Source organism: Salvelinus sp. IW2-2015, linkage group LG18 (genome assembly GCF_002910315.2).
Source record: "Salvelinus sp. IW2-2015 linkage group LG18, ASM291031v2, whole genome shotgun sequence".
Classification (NCBI taxonomy): Eukaryota; Metazoa; Chordata; class Actinopteri; order Salmoniformes; family Salmonidae; genus Salvelinus; species Salvelinus sp. IW2-2015.
The window spans coordinates 13,397,733-13,411,279 of record NC_036858.1 but is presented as its reverse complement, the minus strand read 5'-3'; positions in this window follow the sequence as shown (position 1 = coordinate 13,411,279).

Below are 13,547 nucleotides of genomic sequence, written 5' to 3'. Positions count from 1 at the left end.
AATAAAATCCATTCTATGCGTAGATTATAGGGGCTGTGAATTTACATTGTATGCATTATAATAATTGGCCTCAATCCCTAGAATATTATATTTCAACCGGGTATCAACTGTCAGTATTGGTGCACTCATGGTACGCACGTAGTTTTCTGTATGTATAATGCTGCCACTGGACCGCTACAGGTGCACTGCATCTCAGCGCCAGCGCCAAGAGGCAGCATCTCTACTTGAAGGTACAGTATCTTTATCTACTCTATATATTGTACTCTATTTTATGTACCATGTTTGTTTAGCTATGTATTAAACTGCTCTTACTTTATAGTTGATGTTGTAAAGGTAGGTTACTGTAGGCAAACTTTAATGTGACGTGCATACAATCAATGTTCTTCAATATAAGAATAATATATATAATAATTGATGGTGGACTACAGCAATTAAGAATGGATCTGTTGTTGATTAAATTATATACCGGCATAAATACCCTTCATTGCAATGACAATATGAGAATTCCTTTTTATTTGCGAGGGCAGAAATATACCTATTTGCTTGTGAAAATGTAATGTATTTGCGAGGGCAGAAATATAATAAATTCTACTGTATATAGAATAAATTATATTTTTGTGCATTTGCTCTATTCTGTTTACCTTTTGTTGGTATCCCACTTGATGGTATATACAATTTCACAAAGTTTATGGTATAGTTGCCATCACAATTTGTTTGATTTACTGAAGCCTACTGAAACGTAAGACTACTGTCCTCCAGCAGCTTTTTATCGACAATTTATACAATTGTAATTGTCAACCTGTGCGGACTCGAGAGGTGTTCTTTTGCGTTACCTGTTGTAATGCCATTATTAAGGGTTTGAAGTTGTGATTACCTCTTATTATAACCTTTTGAGTTGAAAAAAAATGTCTTAAAGAAGTTACAGTTATGTGAAATACAGTAGAATAGACCCGAATACAATGTAACTTTATTGTTCATTGGTTTTGTTTAACAAGTAATACTTTGTTTTCTCGAGGTAGCGGTAAAAGTTATCAATACCTTTCCATACCTCACCTTGCAAGGATAATGGCAATAAGCCTTTATCTAAAATGTTTTATGAGTTGGAGACAATTTCTCTATACAGAATCCTTCCAGATCCTTGATATCCTTTGTCTGTGCTTATGAACTACTCTCTTCAACTCAAACCACAGGTTTTCGATGGATTTCAAGTCCAGAGACTGAAATGTTAATTTTGTAGACAATTAACCATTTCTTTGTGGATTTTGATATGTGCTTAGAGTAATTGTCTTGCTAGAATATCCAATTTTTTGGGCCATAAAATCCTGGTACTGGGTAAAGTTCATGATGTCGTTGACAGGGACCCTAGGACGAGTGGAAGCAAAATAGCCTCATCATCATTTCAACATCAAACCCACCACTGGTGTGTGTAGCCAAAGAGCTCTATTTTCACCACCCTCAACGAGGTCGGTAGAAACAGGAAGCATCCAGTTTTCAGGGGCAAAGCAGAGAAGAGGAAAAGCCTGAAAACCAGATGCTTCCAGTTTATTGCGTCCCCACTCAGGTGTTTCTATATTATACTGAACAACAATATAAACGCAACATGTAAAGTGTTGGTCCCATGTTTCATGAGCTGAAAAAAAACAGAAGTTGTCCATATGCCCAAAAAGCTTATTTCTTTCAAATGTTGCACAATTTTTTTTACTCCCTGTTAGTGAGCATTTTTCCATTGCCAAGATAATCCATCCACCTGACAGGTGTGGCATATCAAGAAGCTGATTAAACAGCATGATCATTACACAGGTGCACCTCTGCCACTTTAAAATGTGCAGTTTTGTCACACAACACAATGCCACAGATGTTTTGAGACTGCAGAAAGGTCCCGTGTGGCTCAGTTGGTAAAACATGGCACTTGCAACGCCAGGGTTGTGGGTTTGATTCCCACGGGGGACCAGTATTGGAAAATAAGTATGAAAATGTATGCACTCACTACTGTAAGTCGCTCTGGATAAAAGTGTCTGCTAAATGACAAAAATGTAAATGTAAGCTGTTGCAAGAGAATTTCTCTGCTATAAGCCACCTCCAACGTTGTTTGAGATAATTTGGCAGTACGTCCAGCCGGCCTCACAACCGCAGACCACATGTAACCACACCAGCCCAGGACCTCCACATTCAGCTTCTTGACTTGCAGGGTCATCTGAGACCAGCCATCCGGACAGCTGATGAAACTGTAGGTTTGCTCAACTGAAGAATTTCTGCAAAAACTGTCAGAAACCGTTTCTGGGAAGCTCATCTGCGTGCTCATCATCCTCACCAGTGTCTTGACCTGACTCCAGTTCGGGGTTGTAAGACTTCAGTGGGCAAATGCTCACCTTTGAAGGCCATTGGCATGCTGGAGAAGTGTGCTCTTCACTGATGAATCCCGATTTCAACTGTACCCGGCAGATGGCAGACAATGGCGTCTATGGCGACGTGTGGGCAAGTGGTTTGCTGATGTCACGGTTGTGAACAGAGTGCCCCATGACGGTGGTGGGGTTATGTTATGGGCAGGTATAAGCTACGGACACCAAACACGATTGTATTTTATCAATGTTAATTTGAATGCACAGAGATACTGTGACGAGATCCTGAGGCCCATTGTTGTGCCATTCATCCACCGGCATCACCTCATGCTGAAGCATGATCAAAGCAAATTTTATTGGTCATATACACATATTTAGCAGATGTTATTGCGGGTGTAGCGAAATGCTTGTGTTCCTAGCTCCAACAGTGCAGTAGTATCTAACGATTCACAACAATACACACATCTAAAAGTAAAAGAATGGAATAAAGAAATATATAAATATTAGGACGAGCAATTCCGGAGTGGCATTGACTTAAATACATTAGAATAGAATACAGTATATACATATGAAATGAGTAAAGCAGAATGTAAACATTATTAAAAGTGACTAGTGTTCCATTATTAAAGTGACCAGTGATTCCATGTCTATGTACATAGGGCAGCAGCCTCTAAGGTGCAGCGTTGAGTAACCGGGTGGAAGCCGGCTAGTGATGGCTATTTAACAGTATGATGGCCTTGAGATAGAAGCTGTTTTTCAGTCTCTCGGTCCCAGCTTTGATGCATGTGTACTGACCTCGCCTTCTGGATGATAGCGGGGTGAACAGGCCATGGCTCGGGTGGTTGATGTCCTTGATGATTTTCTTTGGCCTTCCTGTGACATTGGGTGCTGTAGGTGTCCTGGAGGGCAGGCAGTGCCTTCTTCACCACACTGTCACCACACCACACTGTTGCGCCTTCTTCACCACACTGTCACCACACCACACTGTTGCGCCTTCTTCACCACACTGTCTGTTTGGGTGGACCATTTCAGATAGTCAGTGATGTGTACGCCGAGGAACTTGAAGTTTTTCAACTTCTCCACTGCGGTCCCGTCGATGTGGATAGGGGCGTGCTCCCTCTATTGTTTCCTGAAGTCCACGATCAGCTCCTTCGTTTTGTTGAAGGAGAGGTTATTTTCCTGGCACCACTCCGCCAGGGCCCTCACCTCCCCCCTGTAGGCTGTCTCGTCATTGTTCGTAATCAGGCCTACTACTGTTGTGTTGTCTGCAAACTTGATGAATGAGTTGGAGGTGTGTGTGGCGACGCTGTCATTGGTGAACAGGAAGTACAGGAGGGGGTTGAGCACGCACCCTTGTGGGGCCCCTGTGTTGAGGATCAGCGAAGCGGAGGTGTTGTTTCCTACCTTCACCACCTGGGGGTGGCCCATTAGGATGTCCAGTACCCAGTTGCACAGGGCAGGGTTCAGACCCAGGGCCATCGAGCTTAATGATGAGCTTGGAGGGTACTATGGTGTTGAAGGCTGAACTATAGTCAATGAAAAGCATTCTTACATAGGTAGTCCTCTTGTCCAGATGGGATAGGGCAGTGTGCAGTGCGATGGTGATTGCATTATCTGTGGATCTATTGGGGCGGTATGCAAATTGAAGTGGGTCTAGGGTGTCAGGTAAGGTAGAGGTCATATGATCCGCAAAGCACTTCATGATGACAGAAATGAGTGCTACGGGATGATACTCATTTAGTTCAGTTAGCTTTGCTTTCTTGGGTGCAGGAACGATGGTGGACATCTTGAAGCAAATGGGGACAGCAGACTGGCATAGGGAGAGATTGAATAAACACTTCAGCCAGCTGGTCTGCCCATGCTCTGAGGACGCGGCAAGGGATGCTGTCTGGGCCGGCAGCCTTGTGAGGGTTAACACGCTTAAATGTCTTACTCACGTCGGCCACGGAGAATGGGACACACAGTCTTTGGGAGCGGGCCGCGTCAATGGCACTGTGTAATCATCAGAGCGGGAAAATAAGGTATTTAGGCCTCCAGAGTGGCGCAGCAGTCTAAGGCACTGCATCGCAGTGGTAGAGGCGTCATTACAGATCCGGGTTCGAACCCAGGCTGTGTCGCAGCCGGCCGCTACCGGGAGACCCATGAGACTGCGCACAATTGGCCCAGCGTCGTCCGGGTTAGGGGAGGGTTTGGCCGGCCGGGATGTTGCGCTTTCAATTTTGCACGAATGCTGCCATCTATCCACGTTTTTTGGTTTGGATAGGTTTTAAAAGTCACACTGGGAACAACATCGTTTATACACTTCCTGATTAACTCAGTCACCGTGTCAATGTTATTCTCAGAGGCTGCCCAGAACATATCCCAGTCCGCGTGATTAAAACAATTTTGAAGCATCGATTTCCGATTGGTCAGACCAGTGTCGAATAGACCTTAGCACAGGCACTTTAAAAAAGTTTCTGCCTATAGGAAGGGAGGAGCAAAATGGAGTAGTAATCTGATTTGCCGAAGGGAGGGCGGGGGAGGGCCTTGTAGCCATCCCGGAAGGGGGAGTAACAATGGTCAAGTGTTTTTGCCCAGCGAGTACTAGAGGCAATGTGTTGATAGAACTTCGGTAGCGTTTTCCTCAAATTTGCTTTGTTAAAATGCACGCAAGGATATGTACACAATTCCTGGATTCTGAAAATGTCCTTGTTCTTCCTTGGCCTGCATATTCAACAGACATGTCACACATTGAGCATGTTTGCGATGCTTTGGATCGACATGTACGACAGCGTGTTCCAGTTCCCACCAATATCCAGCAACTTCGCACAGCCATTGAAGAGGAGTGGGACAACATTCCGCAGGCCACAATCAAAAGCCTGATCAACTCTATGCAAAGGAGATGTGTTGTGCTGCATGTGGCAAATGGTGGCCACACCAGATACTGACTGGTTTTCTGATCCACACCGATACTTTTTTTAAAGGTATCTGTGACAAACCGATGCATATCTGTGTTCCCAGTCATGTGAAATCCATAGATTAGGGCCTAATGAATTTATTTCAATTGATTGATTTCCTTATATGAACTGTAACTCAGTAAAACCTTTGAAATTGTTGCATGTTGTGTTTATAATTTTGTTCTGTGTAGGTTACTCTAACACAAGGTTCACAAATATAGTGGCAAGAAAAAGTATGTGAACCTTTTGGAATTACCTGGATTTCTGCATAAATTAGTCATAGAATGTGATCTGATCTTCATCTTAGTTCCAACAATAGACAAACACAGTATGCATAAACTAATAACACACAAATTATTGTATTATTCTTGTCTATATTGAATACATAATTTAAACATTCACATTATAGATTGAAAAAAGTATGTGAACCCCTAGGCTAATGACTTCTCCAAAAGCTAATTGGAGTCAGGAGTCAGGTAACCTGGAGTCCAATCAATGAAGATTGGAGATGTTGGTTAGAGCTGCCCTGCCCTATAAAAAATACTCACAAAATGTGAGTTTGCTGTTCACAAAAAGCATTGCCTGATGTAAACCATGTCTCGAACAAAAGAGATCTCAGAAGACCTAAGATTAAAAATGGTTGACTTGCATAAAGCTGGAAAGGGTTACAAATGTATCTCTAAAAGCGTTGAATTTCATCAGTCCACGTTAAGATAAATTGTCTACAAATGGAGAAAGTTCAGCACTGTTGCTACTCTCTCTAGGAGTGGCCGTCCTGCAAAGATGACTGCAAGAGCACAGTGCAGAATTCTCTATGAGGTTAAGAAGAATCCTAGAGTGTCAGCTAAAGACTTACAGAAATCTCTGGAACATGTTAACATCTCTGTTGACGAGTCTACAATATGTAAAACACGAAACAAGAATGGTGTTCTTGGGAGGACACCACAGAAGAAGCCACTGCTGTCCAAAAAAAATATTGCTGCACATCTGAAGTTGGCAAAATAGCACCTGGATGTTCCACAGCTCTTCTGGCAAAATATTCTGTGGACAGATTAAACTAAAATTTAGTTGTTTGGAAGGAACACACAACACTGTGTGGAGAAAAAAAGGCACAGCACACCAACATCAAAACCTCATCCCAACTGTAAAGTATGGTGGAAGGAGCATCATGATTTGGGGCTGCCTCAGGGCCTGGACAGCTTGCTATCATCCACGGAAAAATGTTTATCAAGTTTATCAAGACATTTTGCAGGAGAATGTAAGGCTATCTGTCTGCCAATTGAAGCTCAACAGAATTTGGGTGATGCAACAGGACAACGACCCAAAACACAGAAGTAAATCATCAACAGAATGGCTTCAACAGAAGAAAATACGCCTTCTGGAGTGGCCCAGTCAGAGTCCTGACCTCAACCTGATTTAAAATGCTGTTGCATGACCTCGAGAGCGGTTCACACCAGACATCCTAAGAATATTGCTAAACTGAAACAGTTTTGTAAAGATGAATGGTCCAAAACTCATCCTGACCATTGTGCAGGTCTGATCCGCAAATACAGAAAACGTTTGGTTGAGGTTATTGCTGCCAAAGGAGGGTCAACCAGTTATTAAATCTAAGGGTTCACATACTTTTTCCACCCTACACTGTGAATGGTTACACGGTGTGTTCAATAAAGACATGAAACGTATAATTGTTTGTGCGTTACTTGGTTAAGCAGACTGTGTTTGTCCATTGTTGTGACTTAGATGAAGATCAGATCAAAATATATTACCAATTTATGCAGAAATCCAGGTAATTCCAAAGGGTTCCCATACTTTTTCCTGACACTGTAAGTGGCCCAAGTTTTCAGGAGCAAAAAAATATATATACTTTTTTTCTTTCTTAGAAATATCAGATTGTAACATTTATTTATGCGTGGGAATACTTGGGAACAGATTTCCTAAATGAACATAACTTTAAGCTCATGTCCTGGTAATGTTACAGCAGTGGATGCTGCTGAGTGGACGACGGCTCATTATAATGGCTGGAATGGATTCAATGGAATGGTACTAAACACATCAAACACGTAGTTTCCATGTGGTTGATACCATTCCATTGACTCCATTCCAGCCATTATTATGAGCCGTCCTCCCCTCAGCAGCCTCCACTGCTGTAACATTACCAGGAAATGAGCTCAAAGTTATGTTAGTTTAGGAAATCTGTTCCCAAGTATTCCCACGCATAAATATAGAGACATATGTGATCATATCCCAAATGTAATCAAGGTTTGAAATAAAAAAAATTGTTGTCAAATACTATATCTGTTTGGGATTCTTGCTGCGAATTTGCAGTGGACAAATTATTTATAACTATGTTCCGGCCCCTGGACCATCCGCTCAAGGAAAAATCGTCTGACTGCTGAATGTAATTGGGGATCCCTGCTCTAACACATACTGCTCAGGGAGCACACAGACATCCACTGTCTTTTGCTATTGTGTCACTCAACAGACCCAAGAGTCTTTCTCTCCATAGGGAACCATTGTTTGAGCTGCCACTGGCAATGACTGTGAAATTGGTCCTGCCAAGAAAGTAAAATCACTAAATGTGATCTGCCAATCTCAGCCCACCAGTGTGTGTTAGTCTGGAGCCTGAAGAGGGTTCCTGGTGAGGGTAGGTTCCAGGGTCTGCAGGTGTCTGTCTGGCACAGTGATGAGCATTGTTCCACACAGACTGACTGACTGACTGATTGCAGGGGAGGTCCACTGTGTATACTCTTACCAGCAGGTGTGGATATTATGTCACCACCCACACAGGTTATGTTGCCACATTCAATTTCTCAACAAACTAGCAAACAAATAACCAAGCAAAACAGTAAATCCCCCCCCCCCCCTACAGGGGGGAGGTGTGAGTCTCTTTGTTAAGTACGTCTCAAGGTTCTGCTAGCCTGAGTTAGAATAACTCATGATAAGCTGTAGAGCATACTATTTACCAAGAGATTTTTCATCTAGATTTTTCATAGCTGTCTATTATAGCTGTCTGTATAGGGATATAAGCAAACAAGAAAATGCTCATCTAGAGGTTGCACTCCTAGTAGCTGGTGATTTTAATGCAGGGAAACTGAAATCCGTCTTACCTCATTTCTACCAGCATGTCACCTGAGCAACTAGAGGCAAAAAAACTCTAAATCCCTTTTACTCCACACATAAAAATGCATACAAAGCTCTCCCTCACCCTCCATTTAGCAAATCTGACCATAACTCTATCCTTCTGATTCCTACTTGCAAGCAAAAACTCAAACAGGAAGTACCAGTGATGCGCCCAATACGGAAGTGGTCCGATGAAGCGGATGCTAAGCTACAGGACTGTTTCACTAGCACAGACTGGAATGTGTTCCGGGATTTATCTGATGGCATTGAGGAGTTTCACACATCAGTCACCAGCTTCATTAATAAGTGCATCGAAAACGTTGTCCCCACAGTGACCGTACGTACATATCCCAACTAGAAGCCATGGATTACAGGCAACATCCGCACTGAGCTAAAGGCTAGAGCTGCCGATTTCAAGGGGCGGGACACTAATCCGGACTCTTATATAAATAAATTTTAAAAAGCTTCAAGTTCCTCAGTGTCCACATCAGTAAGGATCTATCATGGTCCACACACAGCAGCACAGTTGTGAAGAGGGCACGACAACACATCTTCCCCCTCAGGAGGCTGAAAAGATTTGCCACTGGCCCTCAGATCCTCAAAATGTTCTATAGCTGCACCATTGAGAGCATCTTGACTGGCTGCATCACTGCTTGGTGTGGAAACTGCTTGGAAGGCGCTACAGAAGGTAGTGCGTATGGCCCAGTACATCACTGGGACCGAGCTCCCTGCCATCCAGGACCTCTATACCAGGCGGTGTCAGAAGGAGGCCCTAAACATTGTCAAAGACTCCAGCCACCCAAGTCATAGACTGTTCTCTCTGCTACCGCACGGAAAGCGGTACCAACGCACCAAGTCTGGACCCAACAGGACCCTGAACAGCTTCTACCCCAAGCCTTAAGACTGATAAATAGTTAGTCTGGGTAGCTATTTGGTTTATTTAACTATCTGCATTGATCCTTTTTGCAACAACTTATTTTTCTAACTCATCACATACTCTGCTGGTTCTGTTTATTATCTATTTGTTGCCTAGTTAACCCGTGTATATAGCCGAGTTATCTTTACCTATTGTGTATTTATTATTACTTTTATTATTACGTGTTATTACTTTTCTATTCTATTGTTTACGAAGCATGTGCCGAACAAAATTATATTTAATTTGAGTACCCACAGCTCATCTATTTGGTCCACACAGCTATTCCTTGGAAGGACAGACAAAATGCATTTTGAGAACATTCTGGTAACATCAGGTGTTTTGCTCCCTAAAAAAACATTGTAGAATCATCCACACAACTGGATAGTTTTTGTGTTTTGGGAACATATCTTTTGTGATGTCCCAACATTGTTCTCACCAGACAGTTTCCACAACCTAATGAAACATTCTGGGAACATATAAGAACAGGTTAAATGTGTTCTAGGAACGTTCTTGCAACATCAGGAGAATGTTTTATACAAACATTCTATAATCATCACCACGACTGGACAGTTTTTGTGTTATGAGAACATTTGCCGTGACATAACAAATGTTCTGGGAACTTTCACAGAACCAATTTTGGTTTGCTGGGTTCACTCTCAATTGTCGTCCTTCTTTCATCTGGCTTTTCCAATTGTGCATTGAAGATTTGAGGGTAGGGGCGAACACTTGTGATGGCAACAAAATTAACTTGTGTCATCTTGTGTGATTCTCACGAATGGACTACCTATTGCAGCTCTAACAATACCCACTGCTTGTCACGTTCTGACCTTAGTTCTTTTTTTATGTCTTTATTTTGGTTTGGTCAGGGCGTGAGTTGGGGTGGGCATTCTATGTCTGGTGTTCTATGTTGTCTATTTCTTTGTGTTTGGCCGTGTGTGGTTCTCAATCAGAGGCAGCTGTCTATCGTTGTCTCTGATTGAGAACCARGCTTAGGTAGCCTGTTCCCACCTGAGTTTGTGGGTAGTTGTTTCCTGTTTTGTTATTACACTTTGTTATTTTTGTATTTTCGTGTTCTGTTCTATTCTATTAAAGTAACATGGACACTTACCATGCTGCATTTTGGTCCGATCTTTCTTACTCCTCGTCAGAAGAGGAAGATAATCGTTACACTGCTTCTGTTCTCTCTGTTTCTTCCCCTCTTACCCCCTCCCAGAATGATGTGCTTTAGTGTGAAAAAAAGCCTAATCATATGGTACATCAGTTTGGGATTAAAAAAGTGTTTCAAAGGTGTGCAGGGGTAATTATTGCCCTAGGATGCAATGTTCTCCTAGCTAAGTGGGGTAAGTGGATATCTTGCTCTGTTTGTTTAGAGATCTCCCTCTTTGAATGATATATTGATGAATGGGCATATTTGCAGAGCACATGAAGGAGGATGACTCATTCCTATTTATAATAAAGTATAATAAGGTTTCTCAGTGTGCTAAAAACCATCTGTGATGATTGAAGGCTGGCACTGATCCGTTTATGTGTCAGAATATATGCTATATCCTTTTGAGGCCCTCAGGCAAAATTTTGTTGGGGGGCCTATCATGCCGAATAATGTCCCCCTGCCCAAAGGTGTCCCCCTCCATTACAATGGTATGTGTTAGTTGAACATTATTCATTGTTGTATCCTAGGACCTAAAATAGGTACATACATTACCAGTCAAAAGTTTAGACACACCTACTCATTCAAGGGCTTTTCTTTATTTTTACTATTTTCTACATTGTAGAATAATAGTGAAGACATCAAAACTATGAAATAACACATATGGAATCATGTAGTAACCAAAAAAGTGTTAAATAAATGTTTGAGATTCTTCAAAGTAGCCACCCTTTGCCTTGATGACAGCTTTGCACACTCTTGGCATTCTCTCAACCAGCTTCACCTGGAACGCTTTTCCAACAGTCTTGAAGGAGTTCCCACATATGCTGAGCACTTGTTGGCTGCTTTTCCTTCACTCTGCGGTCCGACTCATACCAAACCATCTCAATTTGGTTGAGATTGGGTAATTGTGGAGGCCAGGTCATCTGATGCACCACTCCATCACTCTCCTTCTAGGTCAAATAGCCCTTACACAGCCTGGTGGTGTGTTGGGTCATTGTCCTGTTGAAAAACAAATGTTAGTCACAATAAGCGCAAACCAGATGGGATAGCGTATCGCTGCAGAATGCTGTGGTAGCCATGCTGGTTAAGTGTGCCTTGAATTCTAAATAAATCACAGACAGTTTCTCCAGTAAAGCACCATCACACCTCCTCCTCCATGCTCCAAGCAAGTCTCTTCTTATTATTGGTGTCCTTTAGTGGTGGTTTCTTTGCAGCAATTTGACCATGAAGGATTGATTCATGCAGCCTCCTCTGAACAGTTGATTTTGAGATGTGTCTGTTACTTGAACTCTGTGAGGTGCAATCTGAGATGCAGTTAAATACCGATTTCTGAGGCTGGTAACTCTAATAAACTTATCTTCTGCAGCAGAGGTAACTCTGGGTCTTCCTTTCTTGTGGCGGTCCTTATGAGAGCCAGTTTCATCATAGCGCTTGTTGGTTTTTGTGACTGCACTTGAAGAAACTTTCAAAGTTCAGTGTAGACAAGACAAGGGAATGATATTGTAGAATAATACCGCAAATATGTTGATCTATTCATAAAACATATCAAAGTAGGAGTGATGTTCATTTAATTGTATCATTCGTGTTGTTGAAATGTTAACAATAGTGACGCACCGATATTACATTTTTGGCCGATACCAATATCCAATATTTTCCTTGCCCCAACAAATACGATATCGATAACCGATATTTAAAATGTTAGCGGCCTTTTTAAGCATTCTAGTACAGTTAAATAGTTAACACACACACATGGATGCAGCGGTCTAAGGCACTGCATCTTAGTGCAAAAGGCGTCCCTACAGTCCGTCGTTCGAATCCAGGCTGTATCACATCCGGCCGTGATTGGGAGTCCCATAGGGTGGCGCAGAATTGGCCCAGCGTTGTCCGGGTTTGGCCGGGGTAGGCCATCATTATATATATGAATTTGTTCTTAACTGACTTGCCCAGTTAAATAAAGGTTACACACACACGCACACCACACTGACCAAAAAGTTTTGTCGACATTTACGTATGTCCCCATTACCAGTAAAACTTAATCAAAACCTATTTATTTATTTTACTTGCTGTGCTGTTTCGTTGTTAATTTGTTCTGTCGTTTCATTTTCAACCAGGATTTCATCATACTACATGTCAAGCAGTGAAGTTTCAGCTCTGTCTGTCCGTGGCCTTTCTTCCTCGATGCGCACTGTCACTGTGTCCGTTTCCATCTTGTCCAGCTGTGTATGTAACATTTCACGTAAACCCTGTTTGTTGTCTGCATCGAAGTAGCGGTCCTTGTACATAGCATTGAGCATGGTGGCGACACAGTAAAGAGAGAATGCTACCGAATCGCTTGTTTACAGCCTGTGTCTGCAGTTTTGTTGAGCAGGCGTTTCAATGCCATGACAGAGTGTATCACGTCTGCTGCAGGCGCAGTTGATGAGCTTATTTCTCGAGTCAGTTGTTCGAATTGAGCTAGCTAGTGTTTTCATGTTTCTAAGTTTGAAACATGTTCTCAAATGCCATTGAAATGGCAGCAGCGGTATGACAACCAGCATATTCATGAGCATGCAATACGACTTTCCTCAGTACGAAATCCTCGACAAACCACTGTACTGTCAGATTCAGCATGCTCATGGGGCTGATATCGCTGGTCCAAATGTCAGTCGTGAAGCTAATAGCAGTGACGCTATTACTGTGTAACTCCGGTAGGGCAACATCTGAAAAATAGCCCACTAGGTAGTGTGTACCGGTGCTCGACCAGTTGGCGAAAGCCAACATCACCCACGACAGAGAACGGTTGATTGTCAAGGGCAATGAATTCCATTATCTTGGCGTTAATGGATTTCACCTTTGAGTTGTCTCGCTGAAATTTTCTTACTCTTTCAAATGACTGATCGACTTGTTGACTGCTCAAGCCATACAACAGACATTGTGGACTAGTTTAGGAATGCTGTGTTGCACGTGTAGCGCAAAATTTTACGTGGCGTGTCAGCTTTGACATCGGTTTTGCACATCGGCGTTAAACTAGACATCAGGCGATACCGATGTTGGCATTTTTAGCTAATATCGGCCGATTCCGATATGGTCATCGATGTATTGTGCATCCC